Source organism: Accipiter gentilis, chromosome 8 (genome assembly GCF_929443795.1).
Source record: "Accipiter gentilis chromosome 8, bAccGen1.1, whole genome shotgun sequence".
Taxonomy (NCBI): Eukaryota; Metazoa; Chordata; class Aves; order Accipitriformes; family Accipitridae; genus Astur; species Astur gentilis.
In genome coordinates, this window is record NC_064887.1 from 32,710,723 (window position 1) to 32,733,774 (window position 23,052).

General features: G+C 40.4%; 1 protein-coding gene across 5 annotated transcripts in view; it reads right to left on the minus strand.

The window, feature by feature from the left end:
• The window catches only part of RC3H1 (ring finger and CCCH-type domains 1), an 81,470-nt gene extending 59,478 nt beyond the window's left edge, over window positions 1–21,992 (minus strand). For 4 of the 5 annotated variants that reach the window (XM_049808564.1, XM_049808563.1, XM_049808562.1 and 1 more), the window contains exon 1: window positions 21,826–21,992. The gene's annotated coding sequence lies outside the window, so the exon portion shown is untranslated. The remainder of the gene's footprint in view (window positions 1–21,825) is intronic. The other variant, XM_049808560.1, reaches the window with a different exon arrangement.
• Window positions 21,993–23,052: the final 1,060 nt, after the last annotated feature.

Below are 23,052 nucleotides of genomic sequence, written 5' to 3' on the forward strand. Positions count from 1 at the left end.
ATGTTGCTTCCTTTCTACCACACTGGTATTAAAAAAAAATCTACCAACAATCTCCCAGATACATCTGCAGTTCAGAAATAATTTGAACAGTCTATTTGAAATATTATTAGCCAAGTGTTAAGGAAAAGAGCAGTTTCTTACTAACTGAGGAAATCTAAAACCAGAAGCTGACATGAAGCTATACTGTCAACACTAGAAAGTAGACGTGGGCATCGAGATTCCACCATCCCAGGCTCTGAACTGGAATAAAGGAGCTGAACACAACTTTAACATGAGTTAACTAATTAAAAAAAAAAAAACAGAGACATGTTGTTCCTACCTGTACCTCTGGCCACTCCATACAACAGGCATAATGGAATACGTAATATTTATTTACAATCTCAACAGTCAAAAGAGAAGTTTGAGGAGTCTGGGGACGGAGGGAGTAATTAGTAGCATCTCTGATCCCTTATTAAGGCAGGTCTCAAAAGGCTGGAGAACAACAGCAGCAAAGCTTACACACAAGCACAACTCTCAGAAGAGTCCTAATGAGCCCAAGCCTGGCACCAAACTGCCAGAATAGAAGGGCACATCACACATGAATGGAAAACCCACAGGCCTGACTGTGTATATGCAATCACTAGAGGCACGTTTCACCAGTGGGTGACAGTTCCCCCTTACCCATGATGGACTTCTCTCCTACCCCTCATTTCACCAGACTCTGCAGTGCCTGTGGACGTGTACTGGTGCCTAAATGTCAGAGGAAGTCTACAGATAGCACTGACAATAGAAAATGTGGCTGGGAGAAACCTCAGGAAATCATCTGTTTCAGCACAGTCTAACTGCTAGAACAGATGGCTAACGGGCTTGATCCAGCCAACCTTTTCCCCACAGGAGAAAAGAATAGCTGTTTGAGCAACAAACCCTGCTCTGCTAATAAATCTCCCAAGCAGATCAGCACAGAACTGTGGAATTCCTCTGGTCCCACATAAGACAGGAAGGGCATTACAGGGACTGACGGTTCATGCATACAGGCTGGCACCAAACCAAGTACTGCTGCTGCCGCCACAGCTTTCCATATATATGGTCCAGTTTTCCTGCTGGATCTTCAATCTTCAGACAAGGAAGCAGAGTCAAGTGCTGAGATACAACATAAATCTCTCCCAGGCACAAAGCACACAGATGGGGTATACATGTAAGAAGTGAAGCTGGGAAAGATGTGTGCCTTTTCACAAGGTTTGTGACTTGCTGTGACCTTGGAAATAACTGGAAACAAAATATTCTCTAACTTCAAAGAGCTACTTTAAACAGGAGAGATTACAAACAGCAATAAAATAATGGGAACACAACAGTTTCATTATCACAGACAGCTATTAGAACCATCATCACTACACAAAGAGAACACTACCTTGCACTGGTAAAGTAGGAAAAGGATATTCAGACTTTCATGGTACAACACTTTTTAAAAACGTTTCCCTCCAGCATTATGCCAGAGGTGAGCAAAATGCAAAGAATGCAAACATTTATAAAAGACACATCCATTTAAATAAAATCCCCCTCCCCATAATATGACATTTTTAACCCACCCTCTCAATTTGCTGAGTATTTCACACCTATTAGCTTCCAACACTCCAAATATACATACACACACACACTCTTCTTTGTGCATGACTGAGGAAAATAAAGATATGCCAAAACCCAAGAAAGCAAAAAACTAAAGAGACACATCCACAGTACATAAACTGGAAGACAAGAAGCTGTAATTAAGAATGAAGATGCCCCAAGACATAGACCTTGAATACTACATTGGGACCAGAGACAGATTTATTTCATTATTTCTTAGTTTGAAAATATAGAATACCTGTAGGCAAGTTTCCTCCTCCTGCTTAGCCCTGCATAAGCTGTTTTTATCCACAGCTAGAAGGAATATTTCTCCTCTCTTCTGGGCCCTCCGCCTCCCCCTCCCCCCCCCCCCCAAAAAAAAAAACCACCTTGAAATTCCATCCTTCAATCCAGACTGGAAATGTCAGGCTGTAATCAGATCAGTGACCTGTCTCCTCTGGGACCCTGCCAGTCCTTCAGAGAAAGACAGGATCATTCTATAAACCACCAGGACAACTGCTCAACGCTTTATCACATTCCTTACTCTGCCAGACTACAACATGCAGGAGTAACGCAGTCTCCTGTCCAAGCTGCATTACATCTGGGACGGCCAGAGCCTTCTAGACATAGCTAGAAAGCTTTGCAGATTCAACCCTTGAGAATAACACGTTTTTAAAACACAGAACACTTTGTACCAATATCCACTGGCATCAAGTTTCACACAGAATGACATTCAGAAAAACTCTCCTGCTTTCTGTCAAAATTCAACTCCCTTTAAATTAGTCGCACTCTCCAAGTCCTTCGGTACACGTACCGAGTATATACTGACTTCTCTCACAAACATGTTATTTGGACCTAATGCGTACTACCACAGACTTACCACGTGCCACTTTGTCATGCACAAGTTGGCCCTGATCTTTCCCAGCAGCAGTCCACAGTAAGTCATGCTACAGTTTAAGGCAGATGACTCAGCACACCTATAGGGCACCCACTGCTCCGTTTCTGCTGTTTTAGTATATACAGCTCTTAAGAGTATTACCTGCTCCCATGTTTTTACTTATCTCTCTACTGCATTTCACTAAGCTTTTCTAACCCAAGCAATATCATCTTCCTGACATTTGAAGATCAAAATTCTGAATAATAGTAACTTTTAATGTCTGCTTTTATTTTAGTCCTGAAGCTGTTTCATTTTTGCTGAGTCTCACTCAGAAATAAGATGAGTAGAACTTCTTGTAGCAGTTAACAGTGAACATGTAAGTAAGCCTATTTAGTGCAAAGCTTAACACTATAGCAGCTCCTCACTGCCAAAACAAACTCAAGCTTGCCAACCAATCTGCTCACAGAAATACAGCTCTTGGCTAATGTGTAATTTAATCTAATAAAGAAAATGCCATTTAATTAATTCTTTTAAAGACTCTTACTCCTTAGTAGCAACATACCCATTTCTGAGAAAAAGTAACCTAGCCAAAGATGCAGTCCTCTCTCCTGTGAGACTGGTTCTGTGATACATTAACTACTTCAAAACCTCTCTGACACTCAAGATGAAATAAAACAACAACCTAAATGAAATTCACAGATCACAGTAAAACAATTCCTAACTAGTAAGGGTTACCAGATACCCTCAGTGCAATCCTAACAAACAACTGGATCCCTCCATACTTGCCATGTGCCAAACAGATACCACCAATTTCCACCAGTGCTTCACAGGACCTATTTAAGTAATTTTTCTACTCTAGTGTGCTCTATGTAATAAACAGCATTTCTGACCACACTTAAGTATCTTTCTCTCTTTCCTGAGAAGTGCAGGGCCTAATACTTTAAGAAGTCCTGAGTTTCATTTTAAGGAAAAACTGACCTGACAACCCATGGAAAACCCTGACCAGCCAAAACTAATGGCTTGTTTATAGAGACTCAACACTTTGTTCTCAAAAGGCACGCTGAAGGCACACATGAACACCCCATACTGCCAACTTCACGGTTCACAGAAAAGGATCAATCAGCGTGTCTTCCATATCCAGTTCCACAGAAAAACCTCTGAAAAAATTAAAAAGGGAGACAAAGCCCATGCTGATCAGAGAAGAGTAGGTCAAAGAAAAAGCTTCTTACCTCCGCCTGGGGAGCTCCATGAACAACACATACAGTAAACCCAGAATAGTATTTCCGATAGAGATTTTTTTTTTTCCCCCTCCTGTTTGCTCTCTGAAACTTCGCTGTACACCATCAACTGACAGCAAGTGCTTCACTTCCTCATTCCTCCTCTGCGCATGCCTGCTTGCACACACGCTCCCCAACACCACTGAACGTTTGCCCAGAAGACAGAGCTCTGTAACAAAATAAATTCCCACCCAACAGCAAATCCTGGAAGTTTGTGTGTAAAACATGTTCCCGCCCTTCTTTCAAAGCTACATAAATACCAACAGGCTTCAGTGGCCCTATAAGTCCCTTGAAAAAAGAAAAAAGAAAAAAAAGATAAAATCATGAACACCATCAAAATTCTGTTCCAAACTCAAGGAAGCTCAGTTAAATCAGATTAAAGATATACTTTCTTTTACCCTCAGTAATTTTTATTTTGACTGTGAAAACAAAGGAAGAAGTTTATCTACTTTCATGCAAAAGCCTCTTATTTTGTAATCTGTAAAGCACCTTTGGAAAATGGAGCCAGTTAAGGGCAAGATGTTATCCCCCATTTGAAGCTTCCTCACCTATAACACCACAAGGGAAACAAAACAAAAAAATCCCAAACCAAACCACCAACATCACAACTCTACCACAGTACCTCCCCAAAACAGGATCTAAAAGCAATTTACAATGATTTAAGCTTCATAACATCCTGTGAAGCAAGAGCTAATATCTGACTACAGAATGGAAAACTGTTGAATAAAGTTATTAATCCAGTGCTTCACAGGGAAAAAAAAATTGAATGAAACTTAATATGTTGTTTTCTTGACCTCTCATTCTTGCTCAACATTCAGTCACTAGTCTTGCACCATTATGGTCATGAACATTAAAAGACAACATGTGTGTAGAGCAAGCTTAAACCTCCCTGCTCATACCCTCCAAAACATACAACCTGCACATGGCTCCAACAGTAAGTTTTTGGGGAAGATATACATGACTAACTTCATAATTTCTGGTTGATATTATACATCCCTTACAGCTTATTTAAAAGAAAGAGGAAGTGACCAACTCTTAATAGTAAATGGTTTCATGATCTTTACCTACGGAAATTTTTCTACCAATCATGAGGACTCCCAAGCCCATTGATGATTAAGTCTAGGGACTTAATAGCAGACAAGCACACCTAGACCATGTTCCTTTCATTTCAAATTAAGAGTTCTTGCATTTGGCAATGCAAATGACTGTAACAGTAACACGATGATTAAACCAGGACTAAAAGTGAAGAACCAAACAGATTAACAGAAGGAGGCACTTAAAATACCCACAACAGTTTACAGAAGAGAGACTTTGGTTCAACTGGTCAAATATTCAAGAGCTATCAATCCTGCTCTTGAGGAAGGAAGCAAATAATCTGCTTTTCCCAGAAGCAGATACATGTTTGAACAGCTGAACACCCAAATAACCAGAAGAATTGCAACAACTACAAATTTGAAAACTAAGCTAATGATCAAGCAATTAATGTGTCCCTGAAGAATTACATTCTGACAGTGCTGAGTCTGAGGCCTTTTCCAAGTAATTGGGGAAGTTAGAGAGGACATTTCCTTGCCTATACCAGAAGATCAGAAAAAAACAGGTTAAATTTTGTGTGTCCCGGAGGACTAATCTTTCCTATGACAGTTTTTCAGAGGTTATACAAGAGCCTATTATTGCAAAAAAGTTTTTTTGTTTAGTTTAAAAAACCAACACACACACAACCTCCAGATTTGCTAGTGCTTGCCATCAGATCACCCATGAAAGGAGCCATAATAAAGATAAACAGGACAAGCTTGTGAAAGTCTTCAGACTCAAGGGTACAGACACACATTACCTCGTGTCAGCTAGGGAAGTCACTACTCTTCTTTACTCATTCCTTTCTAAGGCTTCCAGCTGAACTGTTTGCATAGTTGTTCCCTAGTTGAAGCTAGCAGTTTTAAACATAGGTCTTTAATAAACACTGGTAGACAGAAATGTGGGCGGACAGCAATTATACAACCAATACCTCATTTTACTGAAACAGGGCATCAAATCAGTCACACAAACAGCTCATCTAATCTAAGAAGTAAACTTCAAGAAAAGAAAGCAATGGGAAGTGGGTAGCATTCTGGAGACTGCATACACTTCAGCTGTATAGGCACAAGAGAAAGAACAGGCGCCTTTGAGTCCTAACCTGCTGAAGCAAAACTTTTTTTTTTTTCTACACACCTTTAGTGATTTCAAGTATCAAAAGTATCAGAGCAGTAGTAAGATTGGCATCTGCTAATTGGCATCTGCAATGAACTTCAGAGAAAATCACCAAGGCCAGTATCATTCTTTCCATGCAGGAATAACCTACAGTTACATGACTACTACTATAGGTGTTCAGTAGATGCAAAGTAAAATTAGGAAAGGCAGGGAAAGCTCTTGCTGCCACTGCAATGCCTTTGTCATCTCTTACACTGAGATAAGTAGCCATGAATCACTTAGTTAAGACCCAGCACAACTCAATGAAAAACAAAGCATAAAAAACCCCAATCTAACAAAAAAATTAGAAAGTGTTGCTTGCCACCCACTCTCCACTAAGAGCTTGTCTCCCAACTTGATTCAGCAGCTGTAATTCCGCTTTGATGTCAGTGACGCTACAGCTACAATAATGCTACCATTGCAATGTGGAACAATGAGACAGAGAAGGGGAGAATGAAAGTCAGGCTGGAGACACTGGTCAAAAACCATCCAAAAAAGCTCCCCAGCTTCCAATCTACAATGCAACCTTTAACAATCTACCCCAGCAAACTTTTGTAAGAAACACTCTCTCTGGAGAAAAAAAAAAAAATCCAGAAATTGCCACAGCTGGAGCTTTTTGGGTGCATTGTGTGTGCAGGCTTTTTTGTAGCATACTGTGAAAATATTACTGAAAATATTTGACAGACTTCCAAGGCTAGAATCAAGTAGTAGTATGAAGTTCCTCCCCATCTTCTTCCCCTTATGTTCAAGAGTTAGCACTGTTCACCATCCCCAAAATGTTTTTGTTTTAAAGCTACCTAGTAGACTTCAAAAAAAAAACCCACCCAAATCTCTTATGTCCAAAATTCCAGGTGCAATAGTAAGAAAATGCTGAAATATACTGTAAGAACAGTATTAAGTGAATACACCTGCTACTGCCAAGCATAGGAAAGAAGAGGCTTCCGTTTCAATGAGTCATTCAAAGTAAAATGTAAATTTTACATAGAACTTCACAGGTATTCACAAAACAAATATTTTGTGTCCATTTGAAAACTCTGTCTCAGAACTTCCTCCTTAGTGTCCTCCCCTCCCCCTTTAATTTCTTTGATTTGGAGATGTTTTTTCTTTTCACTTAGTAGAAGCTGCCCCCTTTTTAAAAATAGATGTCAAACAGCTTCATGTTAATAACTGTTCACATAACAGTAGTCTCTAAAAAAGGTTCAGATATTCTATTTACCTTCAAAGCAGATTATTTTGGAAGACTGCACTTAAAACTTCAAAAAGATCTTTTAATAAAAGCACAAAGTGATCCAAGAGCAGTGAAAACAACTAATGAATTTTTAAACAAAACTACCAATGTAGTTGCTCATCTGCTTGTTTTTTAATTCATGAGTTCATTTTAAACATACTATAATCGCAAGAAAGGTTCTCTTATTACATGTTGTATACAAAATAATCTCTAGACTACTGTGATGTTATTTCAAAAGGCAGTGGAAGACCTAGTTTGTTGGCACATACACTTACTTCATCATAGCAGGAGTTCACAATGACAAAATTTTTTTCACCCCTTGAGCCTTATTATAATTCTACACCCTGTTACACCCTTCTCTCAAATATTTTAAGACAGAATTACTAAACTATATCAGTTTCAATAATTCAGCCCCTCTACTTCAGGCACCTGTTCAGTCAGCCATGTGAGAGCATTACTACATTAGTAAGAAACTGTATGGCACCATCAACTTCAGAGAAAAGATGCACATTTGAAAACAGTTGTCAAAACACTGTTCTGCTTACCACAACACTGCAGTCATAACAACCACTTCCAAAAAGCGGAGATAGGCAGACCAAGAAGTTGCTAAAAGAAGATAATCTAGGGTTTTTCCCATTTCTCTCCCAGATCACAGTTTAAGTCTAGCTGCACTCATCCTGTCTAGAACTAAAAAGAGAATTGTTAGAAGATTAATGAAAACACCCAAGCTGTAAACAAAGACCAAATCACAGCCACTACCTACAAGCATGATACTCCAGACAAGACTTAACACTGCAGCAACAGAATCTCATCTCTACTAGAACAGAAGATAATAACCTGCATTGCTTACCACAAGCTAACATGGGTTAACCATCTTACCTGTTGCGAGGACTGCAACATCCAGACTTATGTTTTCATTCTACCACCAATGAAGACAGATAATGAAACTTTACCTATCTGGCAGTTTCATGCATATCTTACAGTGGGGCAAGTCAGAACTGCTTGTCAGAAAGTACTCTCATGCCAGCTCTGGATCTACAGAACTCATCTATACCAGGGACTTGAAGCCTGTCAAAACCAAATGCCTTTCCTTCCCACATTTGCTTCTAACAGACTCCAAAAGCTGTTCCAGATCTGTTAAATGGTCAAGCAGTCCTGGAAACATAAGGAAAAGAGTGGGGGAAGCACAGAAGAGGGAAACTTCAAGACAGCTGTCCTGGTTTCAGCTGGGATAGAGTTAACTGTCTTCCTAGTAGCTGGTACAGTGCTATGTTTTGAGTTCAGTATGCAAAGAATGTTGATAACACTGATGTTTTCAGTTGTTGCTCAGTAGTGTTTAGACTAAAGTCAAGGATTTTTCAGCTTGTCATGCCCAGCCAGGGAGAAAGCTGGAGGGGCACAAGAAGTTGGCACAGGACACAGCTGGGGCACCTGACCCAAACTGGCCAACGGTGTATTCCATACCATGGGACGTCCCATCTAGTATAGGAACTGGAAAGTGGGCGCGGGAAATCGCCGCATGGGGACTAGCTGGGTGTTGGTCGGCGGGTGGTGAGCAATTGCCCTGCGCATCATTTGTACATTCCAATCCTTTTATCATTAATGATACCTGGGTTATCATTATTAGTTTCTTCTTTTCTGTTCTATTAAACTGTTCTTATCTCAACCCATGAGTTTTACTTTTTTTTTTTCCCCGATTTTCTCCCCCATCCCACTGGATGGGGGGGAGTGAGTGAGTGGCTGCATGGTGCTTAGTTGCCGGCTGGGGTTAAACCACAGCCTCTTTTAGCATCAACACAGATTTGTCAAGTTTTTAGGTATAGTTTCATGAGCAGCTTATTTGGGCACAACCAGGGCAACACAGAGTTTTAAGTATGTCTTCACTAATAGAAGCCATCTCTAAAGTATTGGCTAAATTATAACTACACATTTAAATGCTATTAAGCAATCCTAACAATGAGGTCTACTAAACTAACAGTTTGCAATGATGAGAGTAGGTGAAATGGCATAAGGAACTCAAGTGATAACAACCCGTTCCTTTACACTAAATCCACCCCAAAATTACTGTTTCAAAAACAATGCTTCACAGCTAGATTTAACCAATGTTTCTTGACAGTGCAAGTGACACAAATACAGTCAAAAACATCCTTTCAGTTCATCAGTTATAGCACTGAGGAAAGTGCTATCTAAAGAAGGTGAAAGAACGCTGTAGTGGTCCATAACTCCCAAGTTCTACTGCTCCTAGAACCATGAGTTGCAAACAAAGAAGCAACCATGTAAATGCTACAATAGCAGATACAAAAAATAGCTCACAGGGACCAAATTAAGCCAGACACCCTCCTTTGGTAAGCCTTGTAGTGGCTTCACTGGTAATAATAGCAGGAATATTAAGATAAAGAATGTAAGTTTCACAGATGACTATTGACACAAGCTACAATTCTGTTTTAATAACATAACCTAGTCTACAGTAAAGCTCTGGAGTCATCCAAGGTTAAGAGGCAGCTTGTTGCAGAAATGGCACTGAGCCTGGAGAGTTTCAGCTCTGTTGTAACAGTTGCATAAAAAAAAAAGAAAAAAAGACAAGTCAGCTAGTCAACTTATTATTCAATATTTTCTCCCCACCTCTGAGCATAGTTTTGTTGTAAAAATCTAAACACTATTCGGCATGGACAAACCTGCTCATCACTTTTAAGTAGTGTTAAATTACCATTCACACAGGGCTTAAAGTCTTTTAATATCAGTAGGAGAGGTCACACAACTGTTGCTGAAAAGCAGGTTAATTCAGGTACTTCTGACTCAGAATGTAATTGAGCCTCGTTTGCTTTAAATGCTACTGGCACTCAGTGATTCAATTTGTAGCACTGCTAAAAAGAGCAGTTCCAGAGGCCAGAAATAGCCTGGGGCAAGGTACTCCTTTTGAATCAGACTTTTCATGCAACCTTCAATTATAAGGAAAAAAAACTCAAAACCAAAAAACCCCCAATTTAAATATTTTGCTGCTTTGGTGTTAGTCTCACTTACCTTCCAGATTTATAAAAATAGCATCTTTTCTTTACAGCTTTACAAGATCATTAAAAACAGTACTCGGGGTTTTAGTGAGTGGAAACAAAAGGCTCAAGTCTCAGGGTTTCCATTAAACACCTACTCTTAACCAATAACAAACATATCAGAGCTTAACCACAAAAATGAAAGCTACTGCCTTTTTTTTTCTTTTTAAATTTTTTTTTAGTATAGCAAACAATGCAAGACACTCATGTATAAGCAAAAAAATCCAAACCTCCAACATCCCATTGATCCTTCTATCAGTAATGGATAAGAGGTATTTTTATTTTTGGCAGGAGCATGAATTTAAGTGGGAAAAAGAGTATCTTACATCCTCTTAAAAGAGGTTTTGAATTATAATCCTTATTATAAAAGTTTAAAGTTACATAGCTTGAAAATCATCCAAGCAAGAGGGCAAAATATAATAATCCTGGGAAATTACCTATCAAGTATCCATTGCCAACTTGATGAATTTTGCTGCTCCAGCCTTGTAAAAACAGTTCTACTCCAGACATGTAATTTTGTCTTTTAGAAGAAAGTTCTCTTATTTACTGCTTACTCTGCATGAAACTTGTTCTAAGTGGAGAAGTCCATGAAGAACAATTTTCTCATTCTCAGTTATTAATGCTAGGTCTTAAAAGATGTATTCATCTCTGAAAACATAGTACAACTATATTATAGCAGTACCAGCAACTGGAACGACATAAAATAAAAAATACGTAGGACACAGTCTCACAGACTCTATTGCCAGAGTTCTATTAGTAAAAAGTATATAGTTCTCCATAGCATGCTGAACTAGTCTACCTTTTTAAAAGCAAAGGGCAAACTTCTGTTTATGAATCTTATTTACAGAAGATTAGACCTCACTCATGGAAAACTAAAGACTGGCAGATACTCAGAAAGAAAACAAGAGTAGCTGCACAGTCAAGCATCTTTTTACTTCGTTTGGGTGTTTTAACTTCTGTTAACAATCTCCTCCTTTAAGTGGTCACAGCCCACCAAGAGCTTTTAATAGGCACACCATCACAGACTGCTATGAGACTGCAAGTGTTTTGAGCCTTCACATGCCCTGACTGCAATATTGCCTATTCCAGTACTTTGAGAGCAATCTGATGTTTTACAGTTACTGCACACATGGACTACACAGAAAGCTACTTCTATTTTTTAGATTACCTTCTTGTAGAGAGCCTTAAGGTACAACAGATGCACTTAGCTGCCATTCATACCTCTATTGCTGCAGACCAAACCAGGGTAAGTGACAAGTAAACTTTGTACAGGCAATATTTGTATGACTTGATCATTTAAATTCCCTCTGTCTTGTATTGTATATAAGCTCCTGATTAAACAGCAGGTATCTAAATATATGGCAAGGCATAGGAAGGGAAAACTGGGCATTGAAACCATCTTACCACCCATGCAGTCAGCATCCCTTTACATGTTCCTGTATCTAGCCACTCACTGTTTTGGGAATAAAAGCAATGACAGTAAGCTAAAACTGCATGACAAAATTAAGAAAGAAAATTCTCAAAATCTGTAAGCCAAAGCGACCTGTAATGGCACTACAGAAGCCATCGTAATTGCACTGGGAATTATTTTCTTTAATATACAAAACCTAACAGGAACAAAGGATTTAAATGTATTTATTAGCATACTGCAGTCATTGGATTTTCACAGGCTTACAGTCAATTTTCATTCTGTAATGACAGCTCACATACCAGCTTGTCACATCACCATGACTGATTCTATTCCCACTTCTCAAAAGCTATACTAATTCATTAAGGTAATTTTAGAACTTATCAGATGTGCTTGAAGGAAAGGATTGCTCTCACTCACTTCCCCTTCCTGAAGGTTCCCAATTACTGTCACATGAACTGGCAAATGAAATGGTCTAAGGCCTTCTTTTTTCTCTATCCTGGGGAAAGGCGTGGGGGGAAAGAAAACTAACATTTTTATTTATCAGGTGAATTCATATATTACTCACAGGAAGGCAAAGTGGAATGGTTCCCCCCCCTTCAGATTTTACATAAAAGAAAATGTGCCTGTGATCATTTTAATGCCTAGTGAGTAATACTGACACCACACCTCATTCTCATCATGCAGTGCATAATGCGATAGCCACACCATGACATCCTCAAACACCGATGTATTACTTACCCCACCAATACCAAGTATTTCTGTGGACACCTTTCTTCCTGCTATGTCCTGAAATCATCTACATCATGCCCAAGCTTCAGCTTGACAGAGCTCAAGTTGTTCTATTCTAAACTGGTCTAGTGAAGCTGAAAACCCACATAAAAAAAATGGCTGTGATCATATAATTCCTCCTCAGTAACACACCCAGAGACATCCCCACCCAGTCCTTGTGTGCTATTTTGTTACAAACGTTTGACTGAAGTTCCACTGGGAAAGGAGTGACAAAAAAAGCCAACTACAGATCTCTCTGCTTGCTGAAGCCATGTAAATCCTCAGACTCAGAAAACCAGGACAGAAATACTTAATTTCTATGAATTACAGTGCAGAGACTTTGACACTTAATGTAGAATAACCCAACTGATTAATTTCCAATACACCTTGTACAGGAATAAATGCTAAAAAAAAAAACAAAACCTGAAAGCAACTCGCCAGTTTCTACATCATCTTATTAGTCCTATTTTTATTCCTTCCTTTTCACAAACGCTACAGAAATGAGACAGAACATCACATGTTCAGGGGAGATGAAAATTTTGCCAAGTGCCCCATCCTGTGCCGCCCCCCGGAACATATTCTGCAAAAATTACAGTGCTTGGTGAGAAGATAAATCTTCTTAACTCTGTTAATAATTAGGAAAAGTGATAAATTTAGTACAAGTATAACCTATGGAATTTATTTTGCTTTGCAGCCACAAAGCTGTCAAGTCTCTGCTACCAGATCTCTCTTGCTCTAACCAGAAGTCTGCCTTTCTCTACCAGCAGCCCTCAAAACAGGAGGCTGAAAAGAGAGATGCTACTCTCAAAATCCAAGCAGGCTGGATAAGTCAAAGGTGACTTATTACAATACAGGTCCTTAGTCTGGAAAGTACCAACTGGGCTGTGCCTTTTTGCTTTCTGGTAAAGCGTTTAGGAGAGCTATGTCCACAGCCTTTATTATTTTAATAATAAAAATTAGAAGTATCTTGCACTCTGAGAGAACCTTTATGACCACATCCAGAGTCACCAGTAAAATGCTAAGCAGCACCGCTTAAGGCAAAACTGAAACGCTACATTTACCAATGTATTCTGACACAAGTCAGAACAAGGTTATTCCCAATACTTCCAGTTGCCTACTGTTATCAACAGGCAGTCTTAGTCTCACAAGCAAAGAGGTGGGATGATTTAGAGGGTTTCCAAACACAATCAACCCTTACTTTGAGCACCTTTTCTCTGCACTAAATCGCAATTACTAATGCAAAACAAATTATTTGGCTCCCTGAAGTTCATTAACACAAATACATCCTCAAACTTATGGAAGAGATGATTTAGAAGAGAAAAAACAGAGAATAGTGAAGTAAGGTGTCTTCAAGTCAGGAAAAGGCTCTGTATAAAATACAACACAGTAGATAAAAGGCATAACAAGGTATCACAGAAGCAATATCTTCAGATAGCAGTCACAACATGATTTAATACAGAACACAAATACAAGAGACTAACAATGCACATAAGCATTAGCAAGTCCAGAAGACAACCCTGACAGTTCACACCTTTTCTGTAGAATCCAGCAACAGCTGGCAACAAAACAGTCACATTTAAAATAGTCTGGACTATTCCAAGCAACCAAAATTTAACTAGTTCTCAGTGTCCTGAATAACATTTTCTTTCCACTGGTTGTATGAATCACCTACAAAGAGGTTACAGTGTCCAGGATTCCATCCTTAAGCCATCATTAAACAAGGAAGACTAAAATTAAAATTAACCATTTTAACTAAAGTTTTTTGCAGCACTAGTAAGACCTCTCTTTTAATTAATTCTACAGGAGACCTTTTCACGCAATTAAACAGGGGAATGACTCGTAAACAGGAAGGACAGCCCGAATCATAGCCTCTGGTTTAACTTACCCAGTTCATTCCATCAAGCCAGTTTAGCCCAACTTATTTTTATCTTTATCCTTTCAAATTTACAGCAATAGCCAAAGTAGTCACGAGGGAGCGCACCATGAACAATGCTCCCTAACTTCTCACCAGTTCTGGAGGAAGCAGTGACATTTTAATAGTCCCCAGTAAAGTCCAAGAACAAGGAGTCCCACGGTTGCTCCATTATTCAAACAGCCCATCCTGCAAGTCTGAATTGTCAAATAACAAAATTAATAGGCAATATGCCATCTCTGTTACCTGCATTAGCTAGCTGAATTGAATACTGGCTCATATCAGAGCAAAGTTAAATTAAAAAAAAAAAAAAAAAAAAAAAAAAAAAAAAATCACTTGGAAGGAAAGTAGCTAATACCAGAGAACGAAAGATCATTAAAGAGAACAGGAGAAGTGAAGATACCTATGGATCCAGGAAAAAAAAAATTCTAAAAGAAAACAGAGCATTTTAGCAAACAAAGAAATAAAGACTCCTTACAGAAAAGTCATAGAATGGTTTGGGTTGGAAGGGATCTTAAAGATCATTTAGTTCCACCCCCCTGCCATGGGCAGGGACACCTTGCACTAGACTAGGTTGCTCAAAGCCCCATCCAACCTGGCCTTGAACGCTTCCAGGGATTCCAGTCATTTCAAATCTGGAAAGATATATGGCAGAGTTGTATTTTCTTTGTAACTGCTTTAGCAATTTGTAAGACTTTTCCCTGTTCTGTTCCATTCTGAAACAAAATCCACATTCTCTTTACAAATCCATTAAGACCAAGAATTACTGTCCTTCTGGAGCTGCTAAAGAAGAGCTAGTCATTTTCCAGCTTCCAAAAATTTTTGAATTGTATTGTCTACACACACAATAATGGTAACAATGCAGGTGACCAATGACGATTTCAGTATTACAATAAACAACTATTTATCAAGATCTTTTGAATTTAATTAATTGTTTCTGTTTTTTACAACAGGGTACTTTGTCAATTTGGTACGTTACATGTAAACACCTGAGATCCTCTGACATGTCTAAAAACAATTGCCCAAATGCCATGTAAAACAGACTTAATTGCTCCAGAGGAGCCCAAGAAATACCTACCTAACCAAGCTAGAAAATACATCATACATTACTGTGAAGATTTTTCATTTACAGAGAGTGGAGGCTGAGACTTGTTTCACAGCATGCATACATTCCTACTCTTTCTTCCACACCTCCTGTCTGAAGCAGGACAGCATTTTGTCATTTTGTATCTCCTCAAACCACTCCAAGCACTTCACTGTGGCACAACACCCAGGCTTGATTTTTGTAAAATGAAATAGGAATTTTAAATTGTGAAACATCACAGAGATGACTGCTTCACTGAACTCATGAGCATGAGCAGATTTTTCAAGATTTCATTAGCACAGCATTCACTTGTAAAGGCAGGGGAAATTTTTCTACTGAGCCTCCCAGAGAATGGCTTCCAATCAAACATGAGATTTAATTATCATTAGGCCTGCATAACTGCCAGAATTATTAACGGTCATAAAATAATGTTTATGCAGCATGTCAAAATTTCAGAATGCCATGTAAGCTAATCTCATTTTCTACTACTTCTTTCAAATTTAGTAGCCATTAATTTCAAGGTCTCTCCTTTGGTTCCTGCATCTTGGCACAGGATTACAAAAAAAAAATAAAGGGCACAAAATGCTTTAGTCTTGCCGTACTGTGAGTACCAGATTCATCAGATACAAACACTGGATAAGGAAGTCTTAACACTTTCATTTGTTTGTACAGTTCCTAACATCAAATAGTAACTGAAGGACTTCCATTCTAAACTGGTAACAAAAGGAAAGGGGGTGGGGGGGGTGGGGGATAACAACCTGAAAGAATGTGACTTACAAGAGAAGTATGTCAACAGTAAGAGTTATTTCACTCACTTTTGAAGGGCATTTATATTAGAGTCACTGTAGTAAAACATGGAAGAGTTACTCATTCCAGTACAACTGCTACAAAAAGTGTAGAGTGCTAAGTCAGTATGAATAATGTTTACTCTAAAAACAAAGCACAGAGAAAGTTCAACGCTACTCAACATTGGGAATGTTCCACAGAAGCTGGTTTATTAATAAATAGGTAATTAAAGCCATCCCACTCAGCATGAATTTCAATTCATTCACTTTGTAATGCCTTCCCTGAACCTCACTCTTTTTGCCCAAAAGATAGCTCTTAAATTTGAGTTGGAGACCAACACTGCCTGCCACAATTTATCAAAAATAATTAGCTGCAGGTCCCTGAAGACTTTCAATGCATAATAAAGAGACAACATTCCTGCTACTCTAGCAGAAGTCCCCTTTCAAAACAGCGTGCAGTTAAAAGCTGTAATTGAAAAACCTTCCAACTTGCTCAGAATTTGAGCTGAAGTAATTGCTAGAAATTATTTCAGGAGGAAGTTCTGAGAAGACCTTACGAACCAGGCTATAAGCACTACTGTTCCACCAGCTGATCAACCAGAATTTTATTATGAACAACAGGTTTAAAAAACAACCATACCTCAAACTTCAAAGCTTATCCTGACAGGGTCTGATACACATGGAAGCATCCTGAAAAATCACGACATTCGGAATGCCCAGATTTTATGTTAATATTAACAGCCTGCTTTTAAACACTAGTTAATTAGACCATTTTAAAAACACCTACTTAAGTGGCATAGTAGAGGAATGAGACAAACCAGACTTGCCTTGTTAAAACAAAAAACAAACCAAAATAAACCAGAAACCACCTGCGAGATCTAGATTCTCCCAGACTAGCACATTTCAGTTACTTCAGCTACTCCATACACTGTTTCTTCAGTTGTCTTGCAGCTGAAGCACAGTCCTATTACAAAAGTCTCAAATTAACAAAAAATGCACCCCCCAGACTCCAAGTATTTGTACGATTGAGAAATAATGTTTTATGTGAAGGATTTGAAAAAAAGTGGGTTTGCAAGAAATCAGTAGCAAGAGGGATCTATACAGCAAGAAGATCATGTCACTTATGGCTATTTTAGTCACTTCAAGGTTGGAATGAATAATGTCAATAAACCCTCCAGCTTTTGTAATGCTGAACTCAAGACTCGCCTTACCACAGTATTACCCATCTGACACAAACGCTCTTCCGTGTCTCAAATTACATAGCAACCTGTGCACAATCTATGTGAAACAAATGAAAGATCCGTTCCTTCCTTCCTTCAGTCACACTTGCACTACTTCTCAGTTTAACTGCACATCCTCAATTTCTTATGTTGCAAAACAGGAAAAATTGAATTCTTTTGTCTGTCAAAACAATCCTCTTCCCTTGCCTCCTCTCTCCTCCTCCCAACCATCTCTCATATGAAGATTGTTCTCCATGTTCCTAAGAATTCCTCTTTTTTAACAGTGTAGCTAACACTGTACTAAAAAAGACACACAATCAAGTGATAGAGAGATTTTCTGTATTATTCTACATGTGGTCCTTATACTTCCTGAGATCCTTTCTTCTCCTCCACCCTTTTTAAAAAAAAAAAACAAACAAAAAAACCCCAACAAAAACCCCAAACCCAACAACAACAAAAAAACCCAAACCCCAGCATGCCGAGCAGGAGCTTTTACGTAGAAGTCTGCAAACGGTGTCAAGTTCCTTTTTTTTTTCCTGTGTGAATTAACATCAGTCTTTAGATTTTCCAAATGTCAATGGCTGGTGCTCAGGAGATGCTGCTACTTAGACATCATGACATTTTTCATCTGCATAATGCAACAGTGTCTCGCTCACACCAAGTTCAAGCTTGAGCCAGAGCCCAGAGCTACCTTCTCAAATGTAAGAGTAATACCTACTCGTGGATATTCTGCCAGTCTTACTGCAAACTATTTAAAGTCTGCCTACAATATGTTTCTGATGTATATAATAAGAGATCTCTACCTGCTGAAAGTTACCCTAGATCACATGTAGCTGCTTCCTTCTCATTGTATTAGAAAGAAATCTCAAAGCAGGGACACCCATCACACTTGCATGAATCTACAAATTCCAACAGAGCAGTGTGCAACTGGTACTGCTTCTGACAACATAAATTTGCAACAAATGATTTAGAAATCTTGATATTTCTATCACAAAAGTCCCTTCCTTCTCCAGCTTGTAGCACACACGATGTTGCTATCACACAGTAACAGGAACGCTATTTCCTCAAGCACTCTAACCAGAAAGTCAGAAAAATCTATTTACGATAAGCTGACAAGACTTTTGCACCTTCTTGCCCGTTACGCATTTCCACAAATAAAAAAAAGCCAACACCTCATTAGAAACCAGTTAGCCCTTAAAATCTAATACCATTTCACCTTTTACTGTACTGGCAATGAAGAAAATGAAACTGATGCAAAAGATAACCATCAAGAGACACACTTCTTGAGAAAAACAAGTGGTCAAACTAAGTGATGGGAACTGCAACTAATTCAGCATGCAGTGTGGAATATCTCTGTACAGAAAGGAAAGTAACACAACATAGGTAAATATTTGTGGGTTTTTTCCTCAGTTATCATGAGTCCATAGGCTTCAGACTGCATTACTGTAAGATAGCCTACACAGAATCTTGAAGGTCACACTGAAATTTCAGCTGGTGCAGGATGTTTATATAATGATCTTTCACAACAGAAGCATATTACATCTTTATTCCTGTATGATAATGGTTCCGTATTCATTATCAAGTGCAGTCCTAGGCATTAACCTCAAACTACAAATTCCCCTGTGGCTTATCTATCATATACTTTGAGTCAGATTTTTTTTTTTTTGGCCTAACAACCAATATTACTTGGGATGCTCCAGCAAACCACCACCTGATTTACTGGGTGTAGGAAGAACCACCACAAAACCACACAGAATTTCATCTGCAAAATGATTCAGTGAATCCACTGGGGAAAAGAATTTTAAACAATGAGCAGGCTTTGCAAAAAATTAAAGCTTTATAAAGGGTCATCTGCTTAAAAGGTACCTTACAGTGGCTGCTGCATAGCTATTTTGAGATGCTCAGGATGTTTGGGAGCCTAAATGCAGGTGAGTTCTTTCCTTCTAGTTCAGCTTTACACTTCATAGTGTTTGAAACCAATGATTCCACAAATTCTTTCACATGGATGAAACATTTTTTCCAGGTATCCAGCATGTAAACTATTTGATTTCTTGGGTGGAATAAAAAAAAAGTAATTATCCTTCATATTATTACATATTACAGAATGGGAAAAGTCAATTCCCTAAGTATCATGACACACCCTTTTACAGCACTGGTTAGTTATGAGATATAGACCCTAAATAAAACGGGATGTCAGTCTTTGCCACCATTATCAAAGTGACCACCATCAGCATCACCCAAGACATCTGAACCACGTATAAAGAAATTAAGTCAATATTTTAATACACACACTCACTGAATCTCAGCTTCTGCAATGTTTAATTCAAGAAGATTGATAATGGTTTCCACCCAGATTGCTGGTAAATCACTTGCAACATAGCAGAAGTTTCCAAAAGCAATCCTGCTGACTTCTGTTCATCTGGTTTAGCATCACCAGTTTTACATAATAATATACATGTCCTAAGATGCCTGTAAATTAAACCCTGACATATTAATGTATGCAATTTCTGGATTCGTACATTCATCTGTTCAGTGGAACGTTAGTTTTAGAATTATTATTGGCATACAATAATCTCATCATAAATTTCTAAAATATTTTGCTTTAAACTAAGGTAGTTTGGATACAAAGCTGGCAAAAAAAACCCCAAACCCACTAGAAAACATACAAGTAACTTCCCACTCATCTCCATTAAGGTTACTGCTGCTCAAAAGTGATTGACAAGTGCACCGCTCAAGTCTCTGGTTGTCAAAACAGACTGCACCGATGGTACTTGCGTTTCTAAATCTCCCTCAAAGCAGCCCGTCAAGCTGTCTGCTTTGACAGAATCTTTTCTAGGACAGAAAGGTAAAGCAGTAAGCTATAGCAGGGAAAAGAAAAGGTCCATTAACTGATAATGCCTGCTTCTATTTATGTTAGTGGAAACCATTATTTCCTATCAACATTGTGTATTAATGAAGAAAGCCATGGTGCTACTGTTGAAGCTTAGAAATCATCAACAAGGTACATGCTCCTCCTAGGAACACTGGGTTATTTATACAACTATGAAGTCTCATTAGCTTCGTTGACTTCAAATGCAGAAATTCAGACATTTATAATTGATAAAATTAATGCTCTCCACATCCTTATAAGCCTCAAGAGCGTAAAAAAGATAAGTTTAGGAACACATTAATTTCTGCTTCATAGAATTGCTGTGTTATCCAACAACTCTATAGCTATATGACATGAATAGAGTATAAATGCTGAATTTAACAAGTGCATTTCTCTTCCAGAGTCATTAGAAGATAGCATTGCTAAACCAGTTACAGTGATTAAAGCAGCTCAACAACAGTCCAGGTTACTTTGAACCTTTTAATCATTTTTGCAAAATATTTTTTTTCCACTTCGGCCATTTTCAATATAGTAAAAAACCACAGAAAACAGTAGCTACCACCGAAGGGACATAAGACTTCTCATTCATACTTGACTGAAATTTAAAAAAGAAATAAGAGCTACTCTGAGGAAAAAGGCATACATGCATGTGGACAAAATTAAACATTCCCATTTCCTAGGAAAAAAACACACATCACGTTTTCCACGTTTTAAAGCAGCACAGGCCTCACAAAGGCTTTTGAGGACAAAAACTGACACCAGGGCATTCCCAACCACCAAAGCACGTTAAAATGCAGCCATAACAACACCGCACTCCCAGCAAGAAACCTTACCCATCCTCGCCCTGTTAATCCAACAGCTAAAACAATGCCAGGGTGAAAAACTAGTGAAAGTCAGCGGAGTTTCTGTTTGGTTTTATCACGGTTTCTTCCTTGGCAAAGGGAGGCTGAGGACCACCTCGCTCTTCCCTCAGGCGCCACAGACAAAAGAGCGACAGCCGGGGGAGGGGGGGGGGGGGGGGGGCCGCTCTGGCCTTATTTCCACCCCACCCCCCACTGTTCGTTTAACTATGCCGAGTGCGACACCGGCATGAGTTTTCTTTCTAGGCGCGCAGAGCCCCTGGAAAAACAACAGCAGACGCAGGCCACACACAAAAGCCGCCTGTCCCTTCGCCGCCGTAGCCTGAGGCAATACCGCCTCTCCCCACCCCCCAGGCCGGACCCAACCGCTGGGCCCTCCCCGCCCCTCGCCGCCTCCCCGCACCGGGGACGGCGGCCTCCGCAGCTCCCTGCCTCCCAGCCCAGGGCGCTCGGTAATCGAGCCCAGCAGAAGCCTGAGGCCTAGCGAAGCAGACAGCGGCACCGGCCCCACAAGCAAGCGCGGCGCCCGCCCCTCCGTCTCCCTTCCCTGGGAGAGGGGAGGGACAGAGCCCTCCCGCCCCACCAGCGCCCCCGAGGCCAGCCCCATTGTTCCCCGCACCCCAGGCTCTCTACTCCCCGCAGCCGAGACCAGGAGCGGGTGGTAGAGGAGACAGCATACTCACCACACGGGCCGGGCTCCCCGCAGCGACCACCGGCCCCCTCAGCTACGGCACACGGGCGCGGCCGCAGCGCCCTGCTTCTCCAACACCCGCAAGCCCCCAGGCCCCCCCACCGCCGTCGCCTGCCACCCCTCCACCTCCGCCGCTGCAGCAGCGGCGGCCATCTTGTGCGTCGGCTGCCTGCCTCCCTCCCTGCACCGCCTCGCCGCTGTCTGCCTGCCGCCCGCCCCTTCCTGCGCCCGCCCCCCCCCCGAGCAGGCGGGGCGGCCCTGGGAGAAAAAGCCGAGTCACGGGCTGTAGCGCTGGGCAGGGTGAAGGGCAGCGTTGTTGTCAGGTGGGGGTGTTGTCGCTCTCCGCTGTGGGGCGGGCGTCGTGAGTTCCTGGTAGTGATGGCGCGTCGTCCCCGCTGCCTTCCTTTGCCTTTTGGGTGGGTTTTTCGTTCTTTCTACCTCGTCTTGTCCTCGCCAGTGATGACTGCGGGCGCGGCGAGGCTACGGGGTCGAGGTTGTGGTTCTTCAGACGCCAAGTGTAGCTTGAGGAGCTCTCGTGCGTGCTCGGAGCCTCCCAAAGCCCCTAGCCCGCCATTTTCTCTAGCTCAGCGCCCACAGCAGGGCGGGAGGGTGCTTCCCCTGTTCGGGGTGCACTGCAGTTCCGACTTCTTCCCTGCTGTGATTGCCTCATGCCATCAAACCTTAGAGCTCGGAGGTTGGTTTATTTTCTTACTCGGAGGAAAAAAAAAATCATGAATGCCGTTCCCCATCCAGGCACATTGAGGTGGCTGTGCAGGTCAAAGACCATGTTGCTTTGCCTGCGAGGCCCATGGGGAGCCGGGCTTGTTGCTGGAGGCGGTTCCGCGGTAGCTTTCTTTCGGCAGGGCACGTTTAATTAATCCTCAGCTTCAACCAACACTACAGGTACGATGTGTTGGGGCCCCACCAAGCCTTCCTGTATCACACAGTAACTGAACTAGAGTTTGGCCACTGAAAAAATTTTAAAATGAAGTTATATCTTACAATTATTCATAGTGACTTGCTGCATTTAGTTAGCATATACCGATAGTTTTAACATGCTGTGAGAGGTAATTACTTAACATCTGGCTGTTTCAATGTAGCATTGAACTGATTCCCATTTTATACAAACATGAACTGTGGTGTAAAATGCTAGGGATTTTGTCCAAATTTATTTCCAAATTTAACAAAAAGATGAGGTTAAGTGGTCCCATCCTGTTCC